Genomic DNA, 22,975 nt, shown 5'->3' with positions numbered 1-22,975 from the left:
TTTTAATTGCTGAATACATCTATCAAGTATTTGTTAAGTACTTACAACATGGAGCAACAAAACAAAACTCCAACAGAAGACAATAATTAAATGTCAATCGCTATGATTCTGAATATAATTAGAATGGAAATTTGGAAAAGAGGAAAATTACTAAGTAATGAGGTTTCCATATTTAGCAAATGGAAATGCAGGATGTCCATTTAAATTTGAAATCCACATGTGACACACAATATTTGAGACATACATACACTAAGACACTATTTATTGCATATCTGAAATTCAAATTCAGCTGGACATCTTATATCTGACAACCCTACCAGAAGATTGAATGATCAGGAAACCTTCATGGTTAAGTTATGGAAAGGAATAAAGATGTTTTACACAGAAGGAATGGATTGAGCATACCACTAAAACAAGAATGAATGTAGTGTGTGAACTGTGCTCCATAAGGATAAAGACTGTGTCTCATTTGCTGCTATATTGTCTAGCTCCTTAAACAGTCCCTGCACACTATAGACACTCAATAAATATTCTCTGAATGGATAAGTGAATTTGCACTATGGAAAAAAAGGCTTTGTGGAACAAAGGTTAACTGTTATAACTGAGTAGATAAAAATCAAATTTCTGTGAGCCTAGAAAACCTGGTAGAAGAATTTGGATTCCTTGCCTTCCCTTATTATTTTAAAATGATTTATTAAGTGACTACTATGTATCATGCTGGGGATACTGTGGTGAACAAGAACAGGCATGATTCCTACCCACATGCATTTTACAGTCTAGTGGGAGTAATGCATTTCTCAATTAAAGCATTCATTTTATTTATAATTATAAACAGATGAATATTCAAGGGAAAATACTTAGTTCTGAAACATAAAATGAGAGTATGTTTGTAAAAACTTAAGTTGAGGATTGGTTTATGTTGTCTTGAGGAGAAGATCTAATTTTTTTATGAAATTATTCACTTACTAATTTTCCCCCTGAGCTATGACACATGGTTCTTATTTTTTTAAGTCTTTTTATATCAACAGTTTTGTTTATATAGCAAATAGCATGTTCTTCATATAGTAGATGGTATATTCTTTGGAAAAGGAAAGGCTTAGGTAAGCAAAATGGTGTTTAGATTTAATTTACTCCCTGTAGTTTCATGTATATAATCATTATAATTGTATCTTGATTATTAAAATTATAATGGAACTTTGATAGCTATAGATATGCCATGTACATCTAAGAGACTATTTCTGGATTCTTTGAGCATCTTGAAGCTTATGATGTCTATTTTTATTTTTAGGTCAGGGATAAATGTCCAGTGATTTACACTCAGAGAACTTTGATAACTATTGTCACATTGACATTAATCACAGTGGTAACTTTTAAATCTGTCTACAAAATATACTGAACTATTTCTTAGCATCTTAGCTGCCTTTCTTTCACTAAATAATACCATTATTACTTGCTAGAAATTGCAGTAGCCTCATAATTGATCTCACTGACCCTTGTCTTGCCCCCTTTGCAGCAGCAATTGGAAGATATTGGAGATTTTTAAACAGTGGTGTTTACTGGATCTCTCTGTTGACATAGCTGTATTGTGTTTAGTAGATTGGAGTAGGAGTATAGTAAATGTGGGTTCACCTGGTGTAATAGGCATTAGAATGTCAGGATATACCAACAATTATTTTTTGACTTTATTTTCATCATACTTAAATTATATAAGCCTAACAATAGTATTATTTTAAAATTTACATCATTTTACTTATTATCATCCTTTTGAATCATGGTCTATAATATAATATGCTATATTCATATCCTATGCTCAAAGATAATTGAATTTCTTTTTAAATAAGCTTTTTATTATCTCAAGACAATCATACATAGGAAGAACAATAAAAACAGTGTGGGACTATCTTAAAGATAAACTAATAGGCAAAGGATGGAGTTCAGAGTAGACTCACAAATCTATAGTCATCTAATTTACCAGAAAGGTACCACTGGCATATAGAGACGAATGGATAATGCCATAGTCAGATATTCACATGGAAAAAAAATTAACTGACACACTACTTTGTACCATACACAAAAATTCTATATTGATTGTGCATAAATGTAAATTGTAAAACAACAAAATTTCTAAACTTATAGGAATATATCATGTTCTGGGTAGGCAAAAATTTCTTATGAAGGATACCAAATGCTAACAATAAAGAAAATCTAAATTAGGCTTATTAAAATCAAGAACTTTTCATCATCAAGACATGTTTTGGAAAGTGAAAAGGTAGTAGATGCAAAGTGATCTTAGGAATTAGGAGAATTTTAACTACAAAAACTAGTGGAAGGAAATATGTTTGTACATACTTTCTCCCCTTATGTTATAACAAATAGAAATAGTAGAGAATCCATTTAACTCAACACCAAAAATATTTTGAAATTATACTTGTTGTAACTTTATACCATTTACTTAGTAAATCTGTATACCTTAGACTTAAAGATTCAAACATATTATATATAAATAATTAGTGTCTCATTAGTGAGTAGAAAATTTTGGGTTTTTTCCCTGATCTCTTTTAGTTAATTCACAACCAACTATGAAATATACCTGATTGAAAGTGAAATGTCAGTCCTCCCCACTAATTTTTTACAATGACAGAAAAAGATTCAAAAGCTAGGTGGTAATGGTAGGAAACCCTAGCAAAAAATTTTCATAAGCCACTACCATCTTACACCAGTGAGAATGGCACATATTAAAAAAACTAGCAACAACAAATGTTGGCGAGGATGTGGAGAAAAAGGAACTCCTACACTGCTGGTGGGAGTACAAACTGGTCCAACCACTATGAAGAGCTGTGTGGAGATTTCTGGACCTACTAAACATAGAGCTTCCATATGATCCAGCAATTCCACTCCTAGGTATTTACCCAAAGGACACAGAAACATCAATTCCAAAGAGCACCTGCACCCCTGTGTTTATAGCAGCACTGTTTACAATAGCTAAGCTTTGGAAACAAACCAAATGCCCAAAAATAGATGACTGGATCAAGAAAATGTGGTACATATACACCATGGAATATTATTCAGCATTCAAAAAAGATAAACACATGCAATTTGCAGCAACATGGATGGCGTTGGAAGGGATCATGCTCAGCGAAATAAGCCAGAAAGAAAAAGAAAAATACCGGCTGGTCTCTCATAGCAGGAATCTAGAAAACTTAAATAAGGGACCAGGAAAATGAATAACTATAAGAAAGTGAAAATCAAAATCAAAATCAACAAAAAATTATGAACCAGAGACACTCTATGGAGGGTGGGGGGCGGGGAGGGGAGGGGAGGGATTGGGGTCAAAATTAGGGTGTTACAATTGTATGGGGAATATAAAAATAAAATTTATTTTTAAAAAATGAAGTACATTTGAAAACAGCAAAAAAAAAGATTTATATACTTACTTTGTTTTTATGTTTTATTTACTTTGTTACATTATTACCGTGCATTTTTATGGCTCCTTAGTTGAAAATGTCTACTGCACCTAAAGCAGTTCAAATAATAGACTAAGGGTAGAGGAGGATTGTGGACAAATGGACTTGGAGCTATGTTTTGGGGATGATGGAAATGTTCTAAAACAGCATTATAGTATTATTCTCACAAAAATCATTAAATTGTGTACCAAAAACAGCTGACTTTTTATAATATAGAAAATACCTTCATAACACTCCTTTTTTTTTAAACAATTTTTTATTCATTTTTTAAAGATTTATTTATTTATTCATACAAGCACTGGGTACAATCAGAAGCATGGGAGGTGAGAGAATTCACCAGAGCCAGAGTGGGGAGCAGAACAGGCAGAGTGACGAAGCACACTGCTGAGGGGAGCAGTGGGCAGCAGGAGAGGTCTGCGAGCCATGTGGGAGAGGTCTGCTGAGGCTGCGCGCAGCTTCGCAGCCCAGCGCTCAACCGCTGCGCCACCAGGGGAGGCCTTGACACTGCTTTTTTTTTTTAAAAGGACACTGTAAAGATAATGAATAGACAATTTGTAATTCATGTATCTGGCAAAGGCTTGTGTAAAGACTTTATAAAGACTCCTACAAATCAATAATAAGGCAGATACCACCATTAAAAAATGGCAAAAAGTCTTGGACAATTTACAAAGGGAAATAATCCATTAGCGAGTGTGCACATAGAAAGGGATTCAACATCGTTAACCTTTAGAAAATGCAAATTAACACTTAGATACCATTAACACTTAGATACCATTGCCCACCCACTTTAATGCTTAAAATTTTATTTAAGGGGCCTCCCTGGTGGCGCAGGGATTGACGTCTCAGCGCTATCAAGCTATCACCAGCCACTGCAGTATGAGTTCCATCCCCAGCCAAGGAGCTAACCCACACGGCACAGGCCACGCCTGCTGCTTCCCCTCAGCAGTGTATTTCAGTAGATCTGCCTGTTCTGCTCCCCACTCTGTATCTGGTGAATCCTCTCACCTCCCACACATCTGTCCTATACCCCAGTTCTTATATGCATAAATACAAAATGCAAAAATATTTTAATGACTACAAAATGTTGGTAAAAATATGGAACTGAAGTCCTCATTCTTTGCTAGTGCAACCATAGTATGGTACCACAAGTTTGGAAAACTGGTAATTGTTTCTGTTATACGTAGTTAACCATACATCTACCTTAAAACCCAGCAAATCAGTTACCCAGGAGGAGGCAAAATATTTGTCCACAAAAAGATTTGTGGGAAAATATTCATAGCAAGAAACAGACATGTTCATCAATGGGACAATTTTTCAGCAAATTGTGCTATATTCATATAATAGTATACTACTTAACAATAAAAAGGAATGACTTCTTGATAACACCAACTACAGGGGTATAAATGTCAAAGACATTATGTTGAGCAAAAAAAGTCAGATACATACCATTCCATTCAAGTAGGCAAAAAAACAATAATGGACTAGAAATCAGAAAGTAGTTTCATATTTGTTAGTGAAGCATAGGGAACTTTCTGGGCTGATGACAATGTTCTATATTGTATTCTGGGTGAACATTTAAGATCCATGTACTTGTATATAAATTATATCAATAATAAGAAAGTACCAAAAGCTATTAATAATAGCTAATTGTAAGCCAACCAAGCCTCCCTATTAATAAATATCACATCATTTTCTCGAAGAAAAATAAATCCTGCCTCTGTATCTAGAAAAAGTAAAAAAAATAAACTGGTTTTGTCTAATGCTATTTTGCATGTATTTAAACATACAAATTGTGAAATGATTATCTGAACAAGTTGACTAAAGTTCCTCTATGGAAACCTGTAAATCTTTTGCCTTATTGAGCTTTTATATTGAGTTAAATAGGTGATTTTCCTGCTGCTCTTCTACTCTGGTGGTAAAATGGGAATTGTGATGTTTTGCCCAAAAAAAGGCCATAATTACATATCACTGTACTCTTTTTTCTTTTCTCCTTTTTCTGTTTTCTCTAATTATGTTTTTAATATCTATCAAAGAAAATATATCACACATACATATTACAAAACAGATTCCTCTGCCTCCCTCCTCATTTGAAGTATTCAAAACTTTTGCCAATCCCATGCAGAGTTAATGCCTATTCTGAATTTTCTATTTTCTTTGTATATGTGTATGTATTTATCCCTTGTAAATATACATACATACATACATGTGTATGTGTGTAAATATACATCTATGTCCTTAGAAATATATTGCTGTGCTTTTTTTTTTGCTTTATAGCTGAAGTTTATTAATTTACATTACTATGTAATATTCTATTGTTAAAAAAAGTTTTTTGGTTCCTTTTCCTTTGTCCTCTTTCTCATCCTTTGACCCCACCTGTAGCAGTAATTAAATCAGCAAGATTATTAGTGGCTTCACATTCATGGAGTGCTTTTAACAAAGAGTTGAAATTATAATTTGTATAGATACCATTAGAGTTCCCTTCTATTTCTACAAACATCATAGCTATATGATTTGCATTTTTATAGTAGCGTATGAATTATATAGTTATAATGACAGCTGCAGGGTAGAAAGTTTTAACACACTAGAATAAAATGTATATTGGAGACATTCTTGGTGTCTGAAGAACAGCATGCTCCATATGGTGCCACTGAACCAATGAATTTGAAGAAAATACTCTTATTGCTGAAACAGCACACTGTATGAATTACTCTGTTGTACACAAATTTATTCCCAGCTAAATTTCTTTATGAATAGTTGTATGTGTAAAGTATATTGGTAATAAGTGTGACCTGATTTAGTTAACATTTAATTTTTCTCCACATTCTGATAAAATGATGCTGTTTTCTAAATTAGGAAGTTATAACAATATAAATTTTCCAGGTCAAAGTTAATAGTAATTATAAGATACGTATACCTTGGAACGTTGTCATTCCCTGCAAATAACAACTCTAATTTTTTTTTTTTAGTAGTCCATTTTGATTATTTGTTTGTTGCAGTGAGGCATTGTTTTATTTCACACAGAATATGGTTTTTATAAAATAGCTCCAAAGTATTTCTTACATAAAAACATAATTGTGTGTACATGCAAATGTGACTTATTTTATATATAATCAGTGTTGTAGTCATTGCCATTATCCATTTTATTCATGTGACCGCAGGTGTAAGATATAATTATGAAATGTACTATAGAGTTTGACTTTTAAAAATAATTTAATTTAGGGGTTTACCTATTTATTATTTTTTTAACTCATTCAGTTCATTAACTTCTTTTTTAATCACTATTGTCAGATCCCAGCAGCTATCCCAAAAGTCAGAATCATAGATTAAAATGGGGAAGGGAAGAGACTTGTTCCAAGGAATTTGTTAAGATTTCTATTTCGAAATTGGCATTAGACAAAAAAGTTTAAATATACAGTGCTATAAATATCTCATTAAATACAGGACAGATACTGTCTAAAATTAATTGAGGATAATCAAGTTTGGGAAGGATTTTATTTCTCATTTGTTCTGGCCTGAAAGCACCTAGAAGGTTGAACTAACTTTGGTGCCAAATCAGAGATTTTTCCCCCCAATTATCAATATAAAAATCTGTCTGATTGGTTCTAAAAACCAATATTCAAACTTCTAGACATGACAAGCAGAACATTTTTCATATTGACCAAATAGGACATTGTACATACTTTTTCAGAAGTCTGATTCCCTTATTAGTTGATTATTTTACTAATCAATAAAAGTTCTCTATGGAACAACTATAGCTCTGGGATGAAAGACACTACTATTCATTTGTTTTCTTTAATGGGAGGGTAGTTGGGGGAGTGAAGGCTTATTAACCTCGTTTACAAAAAAAAAATACAAGGGGAAGAATTTTATTCTAATAAGTCATACAACCAGGAAATTTACATTATTGCAGCTCTGGGGCAGCAATTACTTATATATTGACATCTTATACATGTTTTACATGCCCGTTTGCTTTCCTGTTCACTACTGAAATGTAGTTACCATAGCAATGAACACATCACATGGTTCCTGTGCTAGTTCTAAAATAGAGAATAGCAATATGCCATATGAGCCATGCTTATTTTCTACATAAGGGTTGCATATACAACTTGAGGCTATTCCATACCCTTCTCAGTGGAGATAGCTTATCACTGATTTAAAAGCTTTCAAAGTAAAAAGCAATTGGCAGGAGTATATTTCAAGTTTCCATCCTCTCTTATACTATATGGAATGTATTCTTTGCTACTGAACTGAGAGAACAGCTTCACTATTACCAGCAGGGACTGTGCTATTGTATATTTAACCAAATATCTTCTGTTGGAATATCAGCACTGCTCAGGAGCTCCGGCAGAAGGAATGAAAGCTTTTTCTAGTCTTATTGACCAATCCTTAACCAATCTTAGTTTTTCTCTTACTATCTTCTTTTGTGTATGAAGTTTAAAAAAAAATAGGAGTCTATTTTAGAATTTGAGGAGAGGAGGAGGCCAGGCACAGCTGGAGGCATGCCATTAGTTCCCTTTTAGGACCATTATTGCTCTGTAAGATTTAAGCGTTGGTTACACAGCAGTGTTTCTATAGAAAAAGACTTCACATTTCTGTGATTGGTGCTGTCCAGTCACCTCTTCTGCCTCACTCTTGAATTCTTTAGATTATGTCATAGGCTGTCAGACCTCAAGAAACAGAACTATAGCTGTATCGAAGTGCTGTAAGAATACTCCCTACTCTGTAACTGTTTCTAACCATGTGTAATTTAAGTAAAATAAATTTTAATTTGAACTGCCTGCTACAGTACATCTGTAGTCACTGGAGCTAAAAATTCAATTTTTGTATATTCTTTATTTATTTTAGCTGTTCTTTATTGAAACTGCTGGAAGCAACTATATTATAGATAGAGGAGGAACCTGATTTTTAGTGACTTCATAGTCTTGACTAAATTTATAAGAAGTGAATCATAGGTTTTCAAACATAAATTAGTAAATTTAGAAAGCTAAATACGCTTATGTACTTGACTGGCTGCTATTGATGGGAATCTAGGGTGATTGTGTAATATTTCTGACTACCCTCTCATCCTATTTGAATATAATTTGAACTGTTTCCCCAGCAATCTAGATGGAGCTTCAAAGTATAATGCTAAGCAAATTAAGTCAGAAGGAGAAAGATACTGATGGTGTCACTAATATATGGAATATAAAGTAACTACATTAATAGTCAATAAAGACAAGCTGAAAAACTAACCCTTAATAGGTGACTACAGAACTGAAGCACCAAGGTGGACTATGGTGGGGAGGGAAAAGAACAGGCAGGGAAGGAGGCATAATGCTCTGTTGTGGTGGAGTATGGGTGAGCTGGGGTGGATGCATTGTGGTCGTAATACCTGTTGGGGATACCCCAATGTTACCTCAGTTAAATAAAAACAAAACCAATTAACTTAGCATTACATAAACTAAGTAAAATCAGATATTTCTTTTTTATCTCAATTTTATTTTATATATTTTTTTTACATCATTGTTCATTTTTGAACAATATTTGCTTCCCCTCACCCCCCTCAGGTGTAGTCCTCATAGAGTTTCCTCTCAATGCGCCCATGCACCATCACCTCAGTCCCCTGTGCTCCACCCTCCCTCCCTCTGATCTGTCTCCCTCCTCCTCCCCTGCAGGATGTTTCAGATTTATAATTGTCCATTTTTGCTTTGTTGTGTTTTGTACTGTTATTGTTTTTTTACACTGATGTCTTATTGGGTTCCCCTATATTCCTGCTGTAAGTGAAGCCATCCGATATTTTTCTTTTTCCTTCTGGCTTATTTCATTGAACACAATTCCTTCTAGCTCCATCCACGTTGCTGCGAATGGCATGAGTTTATCTTTTTTGATTGCTGAATAATATTCCACTGTGTATATATGCCACATCTTCTTGATCCAGTCATCTATTTTTGGGCATTTGGGTTGTTTCCCGGTTTTACCTATTGTAAATAGTGCTGCAATAAACATAGGTGTGCAGGTGTTTTTTTGAATCAGTGTTTTTTAAAATCAGATATTTCTATATCTGAATAATTTTTAACAAAGTACATGAAGTGACCAGAAATGGCATTGTAATCTTTTCTTAGAACTCTTTATTTCTTTTTTCTTGATCATGTATAAACATCAAACCTTATAAAAGTAGATAAGGCAGGAAGGAAACTCTTTCATAATCCTGCCACATCTCATTGTGAAATAACCTGTTAATAGTTTTAAGTATGCCCCTCCAGATGATTTTTTACTGTAAAAAGTATTTTAAATATTCATTTTGAGTAGATCATATTACCTAACAAAATACCTAGACCTCTAATCCTGTTATTACAGACTTATTTTCTTTATTTTCTATAATAGTTGTATTATACCATAGTTTATTCTCTTATTGAATGCTTTTGTGTTGTTTTCTGGGTTTTGTTTTATAAATAATGCTGTAGTGACTATAGTTTGTATACTGTAGTGTAAAATTTTCTGTAGGCTTATAATCCCTAGGAATAGAACTGCTAGTTCTTAGGAAATGAATATTTTAAATTTCAATAAATTTTGCCAATTGCTGTCTCAAGAGCTTCTACCAAATCATATTCCCAATTTAAATATGTTTTCAAGCTTTGCCAAAATGACATCTTATTATTTCCACTTGATTTCTAGAGTTATTGTTGAAGTTATATCTTTTCATTTATAGTCTATTTGTATTTTTTTAAAGATGTATTTATTTATGCATACAAGAGCTGGGGTACAGGCCAGAGGTGTGGGGGGTGAGAGGATTCACCGGAGAGAGAGTGGGGAACACAACAGGCAGATTGACCGAAGTACACTGCTGAGGGGAGCAGCGCGCGAGTCAGTAGAGGTCTGCTGTGCCATGTGGGTTGCTCCCTGGCCCACCAGAGATTGAACTTGTGCTGAGGAAGCTGCAGACAGCTTCATAGGTTGAGTCTTAACCCCTGCGCCACCAGGGAGGACCCTATTAGTATTTTCGTCTTTTGTTACATCCCAAATTATATGACCATCTTTCTTTTGAATTGTTCATTTTTTTTCCTACATTTTTTCTTCTGACTTTTTAAAGTGTGTTTATTTGACATATCTCTAGTTGATTTGTAAATATTTCTTCCAATTTGTCTTTTTGGCTATTTTGGTGTGTTCTTATATATGGAAATTTTAAATTTATCTGTAGTCAAATTTGTCAGTCTTGTCCTTTGTAACTTTTGACTTTTATTTATTAATATTAAATTGTACATTTCATGTATCTCTAATGTACTCATTAGTTCACTTATTTCAAAAATCTAATCATTTGAGTCTGTTGTATCCCAGGTATCTGACAGATGATAAGTCAGTACTACATGTCCAATCAAAGAGTATAATCTTATTTACAAGAGTGCTGTTTTAGCAACAGATCAAATTTTCTGCTTCTGTATATTTCTGTAAAACAAAGTAATACCTAACATGGCCAAATTCTCTGGAATAATTATCATCCACTTCTGAGTATTGCTGTAGCATAAAAGTAGCATGTAATATTTAAAGAAAAATAAAAATCTACATGTAGTAAGTTTGTCTTTTCTGAAATTTAGTCTCTATGTGTCTTCACATTTACTGTTACTATTTTTGTGGCTAATATGTGTACTTCTTTCCAATATGATATTTTTATGAAAGGTGTGAATGCTAACACACAGAGCAGAGCAAATTCCTTTAGATAAAAGCCAAACCACAATTATCTCATTCTGTATACTGTTCTATAAGTTACCATATCAAGACATACTTACTGGGTGCCTGTTTTATTGCTAAGCTTCTACAAGAAAAAGAAATAGCATAATGTTTTTTGAGATGCAAATTACTCTAACCACTGTAGGGGTTTCTCAAATAATTAAAAATAGATCCACCATGTAATCCAACAATTTCACTTCTGGGTACATACTCAAAGAAAATCAAAACAAGATTTCAAAGAGATATATGTACTCCCATGTTTATTGTTGCATTTTTCACAATAACCAGGATATGGGAAAAAACCTAAATGCCCATCAATAGATGAATGGATAAGGATCTGTGAATATATGTATATACACATACATATATATACACACATATATGTATATGCATATATACATATACATATATTTACATAGTGGAATATTATTCAGTCATGAGAAATGAGGTTCTCCTGCCACTGTGATAATGTAGATAGACCTTGAACATGTGCTAAGTGAGATAACTCAATCAGAGAAATACAGGGACTGTAGGATATTTCTCATGTGGAATCTAAAAATGTCAAACTCATATAAAATAGTAAAATGGTGATTACCAGGGGATAGGGCACAAGGTGGGAAGGATAGGATTAATGTTTAATGGAACAAACTTGCCATTTGTAGTAAATAAGCCATAGGAATCTAATGCACAGTGTGAGGAACATAGTTAGCAATATTGCATGATAATTATGTAATGTGAAGGAGGTGCTAAATATTGTTACATCAAGGTGGCACAGCGGTTGAGCGCTGGGTTGCAAAGCTGCCTGCAGCCTCTGCAGCGCCGTTTCGATCCCCAACTCCTGGGTGAAGGTCCCACATGGCGCGCAGACCTCTGCTGCTGCCCGCTGCTCCCCTCAGCAGTATACTTCAGTCCTTCTGCCTGTTCTGCTCCCTGCTCTGGCTCTGGTCAATTCTCTCACCCTCCCGCGCTTCTGACTGTACCCAGTGCTTGCATAAACAAATAAATTAATTTTAAAAAAAAAGAGAAATGTGCATTTAAAAAAATATATTGTTACATCAACCATTGTAATATGTAAATGTATCAAATTAACATATTATACACTTTAAAACTGACACGATGTTATCAGATATATATTCAATACAAATAAAAGTACAGATTATGAATTTAGCTCATGATGTAGTTTGGAATACATAGCATGTAAGTACATCAGAAGTTAAATAAAATAAATTATATTTATCCGGTGATAAGACACTTCCCTAACCAAAATAAAACAGAATAAAAAACTGTCAGTCTCTTTTGTAGCAGTATTATCTGCTAAGAAAATGCTACTGTTGATGAAGATTTGTCTGCAATAATTTCTAATATAAAGTGAAGAATTCATTAAAAAAAAAAAACGAAAGTGACCAATTACCAGTAAGCAGAATTAGTGGTAATCTGAGAATCTATGATTTTCTGTCTGCCAGAAGATATTTACTTTTTGCTTATTCCACCATTGACAGTTACTTCTTTGTGTTAAAACCTTCACTGTTTTAAAGTAGAAGTGTCTTCAGGAAATTTTAGCATACTTAATGTCAAATATTAATGGTGCCTGTCTGCCTGAGTTTAAGATCTTCCCCTCATCTTAGTTTGAATAGGGAAGAAAAGAGATAACTGAGTCTGAAGTAAGGGAATAGATGAACAGTGTTAATATGGGATAGAACATCAAAGGTAACCTTCGCTATCTAAAGTTTCATCTGCATGTATATTTTATACATGCATCTATTCCTCAAATCTATTCATTTCATTGATGTTGATGGGGAAAGTTAAAATATTTGAAGATGTTCACTATTACATATCATTGTATATCATTTATGAATCAATTAAGCCAGAGAAGCAGAATTAGTAGGCCCATGTAGTAATAGATACAGTCATTTGTTACTAGGAAGTGGCTTATGCAGTTTTGGAGGCTGACTAAGCAAATTCAAAGTTCAGTCATGAAAAGATTATCATGGGGCCTCCCCTGGTGGCTCAGCGGTTGACTGTTGGGCTGCGAAGCTGCCCGCAGCCTCTGCAGCACCGGTTCAATCCCTGGCCGCTGGCGAGAGTCCCACGTGGTGCGACAGACCTCTCTTGCCGCTCCCACTGCTCCCCTCAGCAGTGTTGTAGGGACAGGAACAGGACACAGAGCAGGTTTTCTGATCCCATGCAGACCCGGTAAAGGAGGAGTCAGAGTCCTCAGTGGTTTTGCAGGTTTTTATTGGGATTACCAGGTACATGGCAGGCAGGGGTGCTGGGGGGCCGGTAGGCTGGCAGGCCTCCCAGCCCCCAGCAGGTCTTCACTCTGGGCAACCTGGCCTTCTCTCGGCTTCTGCTTCTCTTGCTTCTCTCACAGCTTCTCTTCTCTCGGCTTCTGCTGGCGACCCCGTGACGCTGCCCTTAAAAAGCCCAGTCTTAACCCAGATGAATCCCATCTACCTATGCCCACACCCTACTCCAGGTGCCCGCCATCAGGCATGCATTCAGGACCGCAAGGATCTATCATCTATCCTGATGGCGGGAGGGCAGAAAAGACTGACATTTTTCCTTACCCTACAAGTGTATTTCGTTGCTCTGCCTGTTCTGTTTCCCGCTCTGGCTCTGGTGAATTCTCTCACCCTCCCGCGCTTCTGACTGTACCCAGTGCTTGTATAAATAAATTAATTAATTAAAAAATATCATTAGTGGGTTGAAACCCTATGGCCATAGCTTTTTAGAATTTCTAAAGCTTCTTTTACAGAATTCACCAAATTAAGTTAAGCCCACCTGGAATAATTTCCCTTTGATTAACTTAAAGTCAACTGATTAGGGCTTCTAATTACGTCTGCAAAATTCCATCACAGCAGCAACTAGATTGCTTGATTGAATGACTAGGAAAAATTCTTCAGCCTAGTAAAGTTGACAAGTCCCCAAAAGCCATCACAATAATTTAGACATGATTTAAACAATAATTCTTTTCTTGAATGCTACATACAAAAATTACTTCCCCTACAAAATTTAACCCCACAAATCATTTTCAGTCAATGTAATCATACTGCAGTAGCCCCAGTCATGCTCTGAAAATAACTTTTGTCACTAGTCATAAAATAGAGTTTAGAATTAGAAAGGATCTCATTAAGAGACCATCTGAGGGCCTCCCCGGTGGCGCAGCGGTTGAGTGCTGGGTTGTGAAGCTGCCCGCGGCCTCTGCGGCACCGGTTCAATCCCCGGCAGCTCCCCGGCCACCGGAGGAGGGTCCCACATGGCGCGCAGACCTCTCCTGCCGCCTGCTGCTCCCCTCAGCAGTGTACTTCAGTCCTTCTGCCTGCTCTGCTCCCCGCTCTGGCTCTGGTGAATTCTCTCACCCTCCCGCGCTTCTGACTGTACCCAGTGCTTGTATAAACAAAACAAACAAATAGATAAATAAATAAATAAATAACATGCCTCTATTAAAAAAAAAAGAGAGAGAAAGACCATCTGAATTTTTCTCTTCATTTTACAGGTACAAAATTGTAAGCCCAGACTGAAATTCATTTCTGTTTTTTAATATCAAAGAAAGGAAATATTTCAATCCTAAATCTATTTTAGTTGACACAGTCTTTCACCTGACCCTGTAAGATTTATCTTAACAGGTAGAATTCTAAAAATACTCATTTTTAGTTAGTTAAACTAATTGCCATTTTATGCTACTATTATATACAAGATATCCTGATATGTAGAAATATATTTTTTGTGCAGAAAATATGGATATTTAATGTTCTTACATCATTGTTCATTTTGGTGCAATAATTGGTTTCTTCTTTCAGGTGTGGTCCCCATAATTCTCCCACCACCATATCACCCATGAACCATCACCATATTCCCTAGTGTTCTTCCTTCCCCTATTTTAATCCCCCTTGTACCTCCTCCCTTGCTGTGACTCAGATACATGTTTCGCTTGCTAGTTTTGTCTCTTTCTTGACCTATGTTTAATGAATTTTATAGAGATGACTTTATGGGAATGAATTTTGTCCTCTTTGGAAAGTTCAAAATATGTTCTAAAAGGTCTCATAAGGATTTGTGGCACAGTTTTACTATTCATCACTTTACCTCCAAATTTTAACTTTTTTTAAGTAATTTTTTTTAAAGATTTATTTTATTTATGCGTAGAAGAGGTGCAGAGGTGAGCGCATTCACCAGAGACAGAGAGGGTCGCAGAACAGGCAGATAAACTGAAATACACTGCTGAGGGGAGCAGATAGTGATACAGGAGCGGTCTGCAGTATCATGTGGGTTAGCTCCCTGGCTAGGGATCAAACTCTTGCCACAGTGGCTGGCAATAGCTTGATTGTGTTGAGACTTAACCCCTACGCCATCGGGGAGGCCCCTAATTTTTTTTTTTTAAATAATGGATCCCTGTTGTTTATCCCTGGTATTATGGTTCAGAGGTAAGTTTAAATGAAATTTGGTTTTGAGGAGGTTTTTCTGTTTCATTGTTTCTGTGTGGTGCTCCTAAGCATTTGTACAACCTTCTCACCTCTAAAGTTCCCTAAAAACCATGCATTAATTCAGAAAACATGTAAATGTTCACTGCATGCCAAAAACTTCTCTTTTTACTTTGGTGAGTAGATGGTCTAGTAGGAAAGTAAGACAGGAAAACACTACTACCATTAATTGTGGGAAGGATTATTACAGGGAAGTATAAGGATATAATTCCTGGTTATTTTTTTTCCTTTATAGCCTAATTCCTGACATAGGGTAGATCTTTGAGAATTTTTTTTTTATAAATAAATCTTTTCTTTAAAGCTTTTATTTATTTATTTATTTTATATTTATTTATTTATACAAGCACTGGGTACAGTCAGAAGCGTGGGAGGGTGAGAAAATTCACCAGAGCCAGAGTGGGGAGCAGAGCAGGCAGAAGGACCAAAGGACCCTCCTCCGGTGGCCGGGGAGCAGCTGGGAATCGAACCAGCACTGCAGAGGCTGCGGGGCTTCGCAACCCAGCGCTCAACTGCTGAGCCACAGGGGAGGCCCTGATATTTTTTTTTAATAAATAATGCCTAATAGCATTTTAAAGAAGTATGGAGCTTTTAAATAGATAATTGTCCATAGAGTACTTGATACAGAACTAGAGCACCTGGAGCAGATAGAAAATAGTGAAAGGTTTCTGATTTGGGGATGAATTCACAAGTACTAGAGTATATGGAAAGTGAATACACTTTCACTGATTAGCAATTTGTTTCATTTTCTTTAGAGATAGACTTATTCTCCTTCTTCATGACCTTTAACCTTTGTTTGAAATTAGCGCATCAGTTTGTACTAATTGGAATTGCCAGTGACCAAGTGAATATGACATATCTATAAAAGAACAGAAAATGAGGTCCTTATTATGTTGCTGCATCACTAATCCAGGCTTCCAGCTAAATGCCAGAATATAAATTAGATCCCTTATCAAATGTGGCACGTAAAATTTTAGGATCCTTTTTTAGTGCAGTACATGTGCTTTCAATAAATGTCTGCTTTGGCAAGAAATTAAATCAATGTTCTTTGTGTCAAGTACACTTGCATTATGTTTTATGCTCTATAACTTTAAAACTGTCCTTGTGAACTAGGTCAAGGGCAAAATTAAATCTGGTTTCTGGATTTAGTTTTATATTCAAAAAATCTTTTTTCTTTGGTTTTGTTGTATGATATTTGTTTTGTTTTTGTTTTCACTTAGAACAAAATCAGAATTCATACAGTCTCCTCTAACTATTCTCTAACCACACTGGCCTATTTTCATTTTTAAAAATCATCAAATTCTCTCGTCTATCCTCTCAGACTGTTCATACATGCTTCCCTTTCTGTCTTGACCTACTTTTACTCCATAATTCAGTATTATTCACCTAATTAGCTCTTACTCATTCTTTAAGTCCCTACCTAAAAATCATTCTCTTATATACTATTAGTTCCCACCGCAGCCTTTAGCGCATAGTGGGGGTGGTGAGTAAAAGTATGATAGGATCATTTCCTAACAAATAGGTCTAGAAAACAACTCTTTCACCTATAACTTTCTCAAGTGTCTCTAGTTCTTTGCTTAAAGTCAAAAGCCAGAATCTGAAAAATCTCCCCCCCAAAAAAAACCATTTAAATTAAATGAGTCCGGGCCTCCCCAGTGGTGCAGCGGTTGAGCGCTGGGTTGCGAAGCTGCCCGCGGCCTCTGCGGCGCCGGTTCGATCCCCGGCAGCTCCCCGGCCACCAGAGGAGGGTCCCACATGGCGCACAGACCTCTCCTGCCGCCCGCTGCTCCCCTCAGCAGTGTACTTCGGTCCTTCTGCCTGCTCTGCTCCCCGCTCTGGCTCTGGTGAATTCTCTCACCCTCCCGCGCTTCTGACTGTACCCGGTGCTTGTATAAATAAATAAATAAATCTTTAAAAAAAAAAAAATAATAAAGCACATCTTCTTTAAAAAATAAATAAATAAATAAATAAATTAAATGAGTCCATCAAGATTTGGAGAAAAGCCACTTCAATAAAGAATACATTTTACCTTTAATTTTCAAAACCTGAAAACCTCAAATCCAGGAAAACTAAGGTGTTTCATCTGTTTTCTTTGATGGACATGTGCAGTTCTGTGATTTTCTTATCATCCTATAATACATTTTGCTTTTATGCTTTTAATATATTTTTCCTCCCAGGATGCTGTTTCAAGGTCCAACACTGAACCTTTTTTCTTTTGCCCTATCAAACCTTTCCTGACTAACCCTCTTCCACTTTTTTTCAAGTCTTTGAATTTTCTCACCATTTAGGTATCTGTGTCTCAACTATGCACTATGCTATCATGTTCTTATTTCAGTGTGTTGGAAATAGACTGTGTGTATGTTTTGTGTAGTTACTCTTTAATCTCACATGTACTCCTTCCCCCCAAAAACCTTACTTTCCTTAAATGAAATAGAACTTTTTGCCACAAAATGTGAATATTTTATTCCAGCACTAGAAACAGAAATGAAAGAGAGGAGGGAACACATCCTTCCGTACACCATTATAATTTAGCTGACATTTATTCAGAAAAGTAAATAAAATATGTGTGTATATGTATATATGCATATGTGTAGTTTTTCAGGTTTTAGTCTGATGGTGTTACTATAATTACTCTTTTATAAACACCCTTAAAATTAATCAGTTTTATCATAATACTTTTATTTCTGCAAACCCTTGTCTATCATACAGTCTTATTTGTACTCAAAGTTTGTGTTTTAATCACTTACATAATTAGTCAAATTGCACATAAGAAGGTATAATGCAAAAACTTGGTTTAAGTTGTATTCTCTGTCATAGTTGTCCATTACATGATTTTTTTTCATTGTTATTTGCAACTTCACACATCTTGTGGTTGTCTGTGCAGACCATCTCAGCTGCCATTGCTGTACATATCTACATCTTCTGGCTTGGGGTCAGGCAGGCAGAGTCTCATTTGGTTTTTATTTCAGCGCTGAATTCTCTGGCAAAAGCACTGAGCATTTCAGGTTATGAGTTGGTTTTGCAAATTTTTCTATTTCAGCAGAGCTTCCTAGCTTGGTGTTTCTTTAGGTTGAAGAAGTGACTCTTTTTTGTAGTTTTTTGTCCATAACGATTTAACTGTTTCATAAACTTGCTGACTTGTAACATAATCCTTTTACCTGTTACCATTGCAATTATCACTGACTAAACTGGGTAAAAACAATTGATCCTAAAGTGGCAGTCCAAGTGGAAAAGCAGTTTTCCTAAACCTAGAACCTTTTCTTGCTTAAGCCAAGTCTTCCAATCCTAAAACTGTAATCACTCTAGTTTTCTAAAGAAAATCATCAGGTGGATTCTTCATGTAGACATGGGTCTTTTCCAGACTGTACTGTTTTGTTTTTTCCCCAATTTTTCATAAAGACATACACACCCTCCCACGAACCAGTCTAATGACCAGTTGTAGTAGGGATGTAGGCAAGACCATTTGTATACATGCTTAGACTGGAGAGTTGGTGCAGTACATAGGGAAAGTTGTTCTTGTTCACTAACTGCATTTTGGATTCTTCTACTTTGGCCTCATATACAATTATAGATGTGCATGTCAGACCTATGGGCATGGTTGTCAGCTTTCCCTTCCTAACTGCCACCATATCTGTGATCCTAAAATAGAATTTTAAATTCCTTTCCAGGGATAAGTAATTATTGAGGGGCTTTCCTTCACCTCCCTAGGGTTCTCACACAAAGTAAAACATGCAGGGAATTCCACCGCCATCACCCCCACTACAACATCCATCTTCTGCCACAGTGACTCTGTTGCTTCCTGGAGCACAAGAATCTTGGCCAAGTCTGGTAACTTCAGTAGCTGAGGTCTAACTTCCTGTCTTAGATATTTTCTATTGGCCCTTTAAAACTGACTTTTTCTTTTTACTCTTTTCCTTTCCTATTCTTTGCCTGAGGGCCCTAAGAAAATTGCTGTGTATCAGTAGCATGAAGAGGAAAAGTATATAAAGAACTTGTGGGGCCCTAAATTATTTAAAATATGGTTTTAAAGCCCTGGGAGCCAGAAGGTTGGGTGAAAGTAAAAGGGTTCAGGAGGGGGAAGTAGTTAAGCCAGAAAAGTCAAATCATAGTTCTTAAAATTCAACCTTGCTCTAGTAGTATTGCAGAAACATTGCTATGTAACTTAACATGTGCTTTTTGAATTGATGAAACAATACTTGCATAGCTAGTCCCTAATAACAGAATGAGAAAAAAAATTTAACAATTAAAGATGCTGCTTATTATACTGGCAGCTTTTAAACAAGTGGTTATATCAAAAATATAGTATAAACCTTGTTGTAGGAATAGGAACAATGTAAAAATACCCCACTTGCAATTCTGTTTTTTCAGATTAATGACTATGATTAAAATTAAGATAGAATAGGGTCTCCCCAGTGGTGCATCAGTTGAACGCTGGGCTGCAAAGCTGCCTGCATCCTCTGCAGCACTGGTTCCATCCCTGGCCGCCGGTGAGGGTCCCACATGGCACACAGCACGCAGACCTCTCCTGCCATGCCCGCTGCTCCCCCCAGCAGTGTGTTTTGTCAGTCTGCCTGTTCTGTTACCCCCTCTGGCTCTGAATTCTCTCACCCTCCCGCGCTTTCGACTGTACCCAGTGCTTGTATAAATTAAAAAAAAAAAATATTTGAAAAAAAATTAAGATAGAATAAAAATTAGAAGACAGTTTAATAAAATCCAATTTCAGTGTGTATTTTTAGTTGTGTGGTACATAATCCATGGGTTCTAAAAATGCTTCAGAACTTGGCACATAACTCTGAAATAATTTCTGCCTTTTAATTGACAGGTGTCTCATCTTTTATTGTAGTATAATTCAAAATTGCACCAAGCAAGGAAATAACATAGAAGAAATTTCTGAACACGTACCTTCTGACTTTAGCCTTAGAATCATCACTGTAGCACTCTCAGTTTTAGCCTATTTCTTCTATATCCTCGTTCACCTTCTGGCCTCCTTATGGCTTTTATTTTCTCCTTTTCATTTTGATCACAATCACTTCTCTATCCGATGGTTCTTTTTTCTACTTCTTAATACATTTAAATGCCAGTTTTAAAATAATAAATTCTTGTTGAATTTATGTTTAAACCTAATGGGATTCAGCAGTAGTTTGAAACTGCAGCATAATTATTAAATGTGGGTTTTAATACCAGTGATGATTCACATTTTCCAACCTCCATATTTTACAATTTGTTTTTCTTGGCAAGGGTTTGTTTTACATATCCATGAATAAGGCGAAAGGTTTCTTGAATTTTGCCTTTTAGAAAAAAAGGAATGAATCTTTTCCTGTCTTCTAAAAAGTTACTTTACCTTTTACAGAAAAATAGCATTACAAAACACAGACATTTAAATTACTCAATGATTTAAGCCAGTAATTTCTTAATAAAGTCTCTGGACTTTTTGCTTAAGGGGCTCCCTCCCTAATAGTCGTCTGACTGGATGTTAAGGGACCTTCTAAAAAAATCATTTTTATGGTCCTTGAATTTTAGAATTAGAATGACTTTAGAAAATATTACATTTTCAAGATGATGAGCTGAGGAGAGTTTGTGTCTTTCTAAGGTCACACTAGAGGTAATGTAAGAGACAAAAGTAAGGATAGGAATCCAGGTTCTTGATTCCAAGCTCAGGACTCCTTGTTTTTGTATCATTATTTTACAGAACATGGAAAACAAGATGATTGTTCACTAAAAATTCATTATATTATGTTTATCTTAGAACTTATTTCTGTACTTCATTCATTCATTGAAATGTTTTGTATTTATCACCTGTTTTCTGATCTGTCCCCTAAGAATCTTTACCTGTCTTCCCTTTTATATTCAGTCTGCATATTGCTACTGAATAAATTAATCTTATTAAAGTGAAGTCCTAATTATATCACTTACCTGCTCAAAAATCTTAATATCCCTCACTCCCTGCACCTACCTACCACATAGGTAATTGAATTAAATTCAATCTCCTAACTCATTACAGACTAAATCTACCTTTCATATTTTAGTGCCTTTCAACACTCTGCACATCCCTTATGATCCAGGCAAATTGAACCAGTTGGTATTCTCAGGACACACTTCTCATTTTCCATGCCTCTGTGTCCTCCTTTATTTACACCTTTACCTAAAATATTAGCTATCTTTCTAGATATTTTATTTTGCTTGCATCTTATTTTCCTATTATTTTTAATTAATCAGGTTAGTGTGAAGAGTGCCATTTAACTGTAGAAATAAATGGTATCTAATATGTTCATTGGTTGCTAAAATTCTTTTTTTTTTTTTTAAGATTTATTTATACAAGCACTGGGTACAGTCAGAAGCGCGGGAGGGTGAGAGAATTCACCAGAGCAGAGCGGGGAGCAGAAAGGCAGACCAATGAAATACACTGCTGAGGGGAGCAGCGGGTGGCAAGAGAGGTCTGCGCGCCACGCGGAACCCTTACCCGGTGGCCAGGGATCGAACCAGTGCTGCAGAGGCTGCAGGAAGGTTCGCAGCCCAGTGCTGAACCACTGCACCAACGGGGAGGCCCTGGTTTCTAAAATTCTTGAAGCAGACAGAGGACTGTTATTGCTAAACCCCCCCCACTTTATTTCTACAAGAGATAATAAAAAATCTGCGTAGTCATCACACTCAAAAGAAGTCCTACCATACCATGCCATTCCAGTAGTTTCTGGCTGATATTATTATGGTGTTTACATGGAGACGAGATATTCACCAACTATTAAACACCTGCTCTGAATCTATTACAATTACCAAATCTCAGTTTAGGAAATACTTACAGAATATACATGTATTTATTTTGTTTTGGGGATACTAATGTGCCTGCATGTTTTTCTTATACAATTATATAGAAAATTATGTCACTTTCTCTGGCAGCTGTGCTTCCAGATACTGTCTCTGATAAAACAATCAGTGATTTAGGATGTTCCTTAAGCCTTGAGACTGTTGGCTTTCTCTCATGTCCATGGCTTATATAGTTTTTTCTCAAGCATGTACCATTGTTTTCTGAAACTCTTCACTTTTCTTGCCATCCATTCAAAAAAAGAAAACTAGATTAACATCATCTATTGATTAGCAGGGGATAGTGTGAAGGTAACAGAGTAGAAAGAGACATTATTCTGTAATTACAAAAATGTAATTACAAAACTTTTGTTAAGTGTTGGTTATCTAGGTAAAGGATAACCATGGTAAAGTTACAATGAGTTACTCTGAAGTAGAGGAGGAGACAGAGTTCCCCAAGTTACAACAATCCACTCCTAAATCCAATCTCCTTGCTTCAGCCCTGCTGCTGCTAATCTAATATTGCATAGTTAA

General features: G+C 35.7%; 1 protein-coding gene and 1 pseudogene across 2 annotated transcripts in view; one reads left to right on the top strand and one right to left on the bottom strand.

Annotated features, from left to right (window-relative positions):
• ADK (adenosine kinase) overlaps positions 1-22,975 on the top strand; it is a 430,089-nt gene that overhangs the window by 309,970 nt on the left and 97,144 nt on the right. The gene's annotated exons all lie outside the window — the stretch shown is intronic.
• Positions 18,557-19,272, bottom strand: LOC119234064 (MICOS complex subunit MIC27-like; annotated as a pseudogene).

Source organism: Talpa occidentalis, unplaced genomic scaffold, assembly GCF_014898055.3.
Source record: "Talpa occidentalis isolate TD23 unplaced genomic scaffold, MPIMG_talOcc4v2.1 talOcc4.8, whole genome shotgun sequence".
Taxonomy (NCBI): domain Eukaryota; kingdom Metazoa; phylum Chordata; class Mammalia; order Eulipotyphla; family Talpidae; genus Talpa; species Talpa occidentalis.
This window is presented reverse-complemented; position numbering and strand designations above follow the sequence as displayed.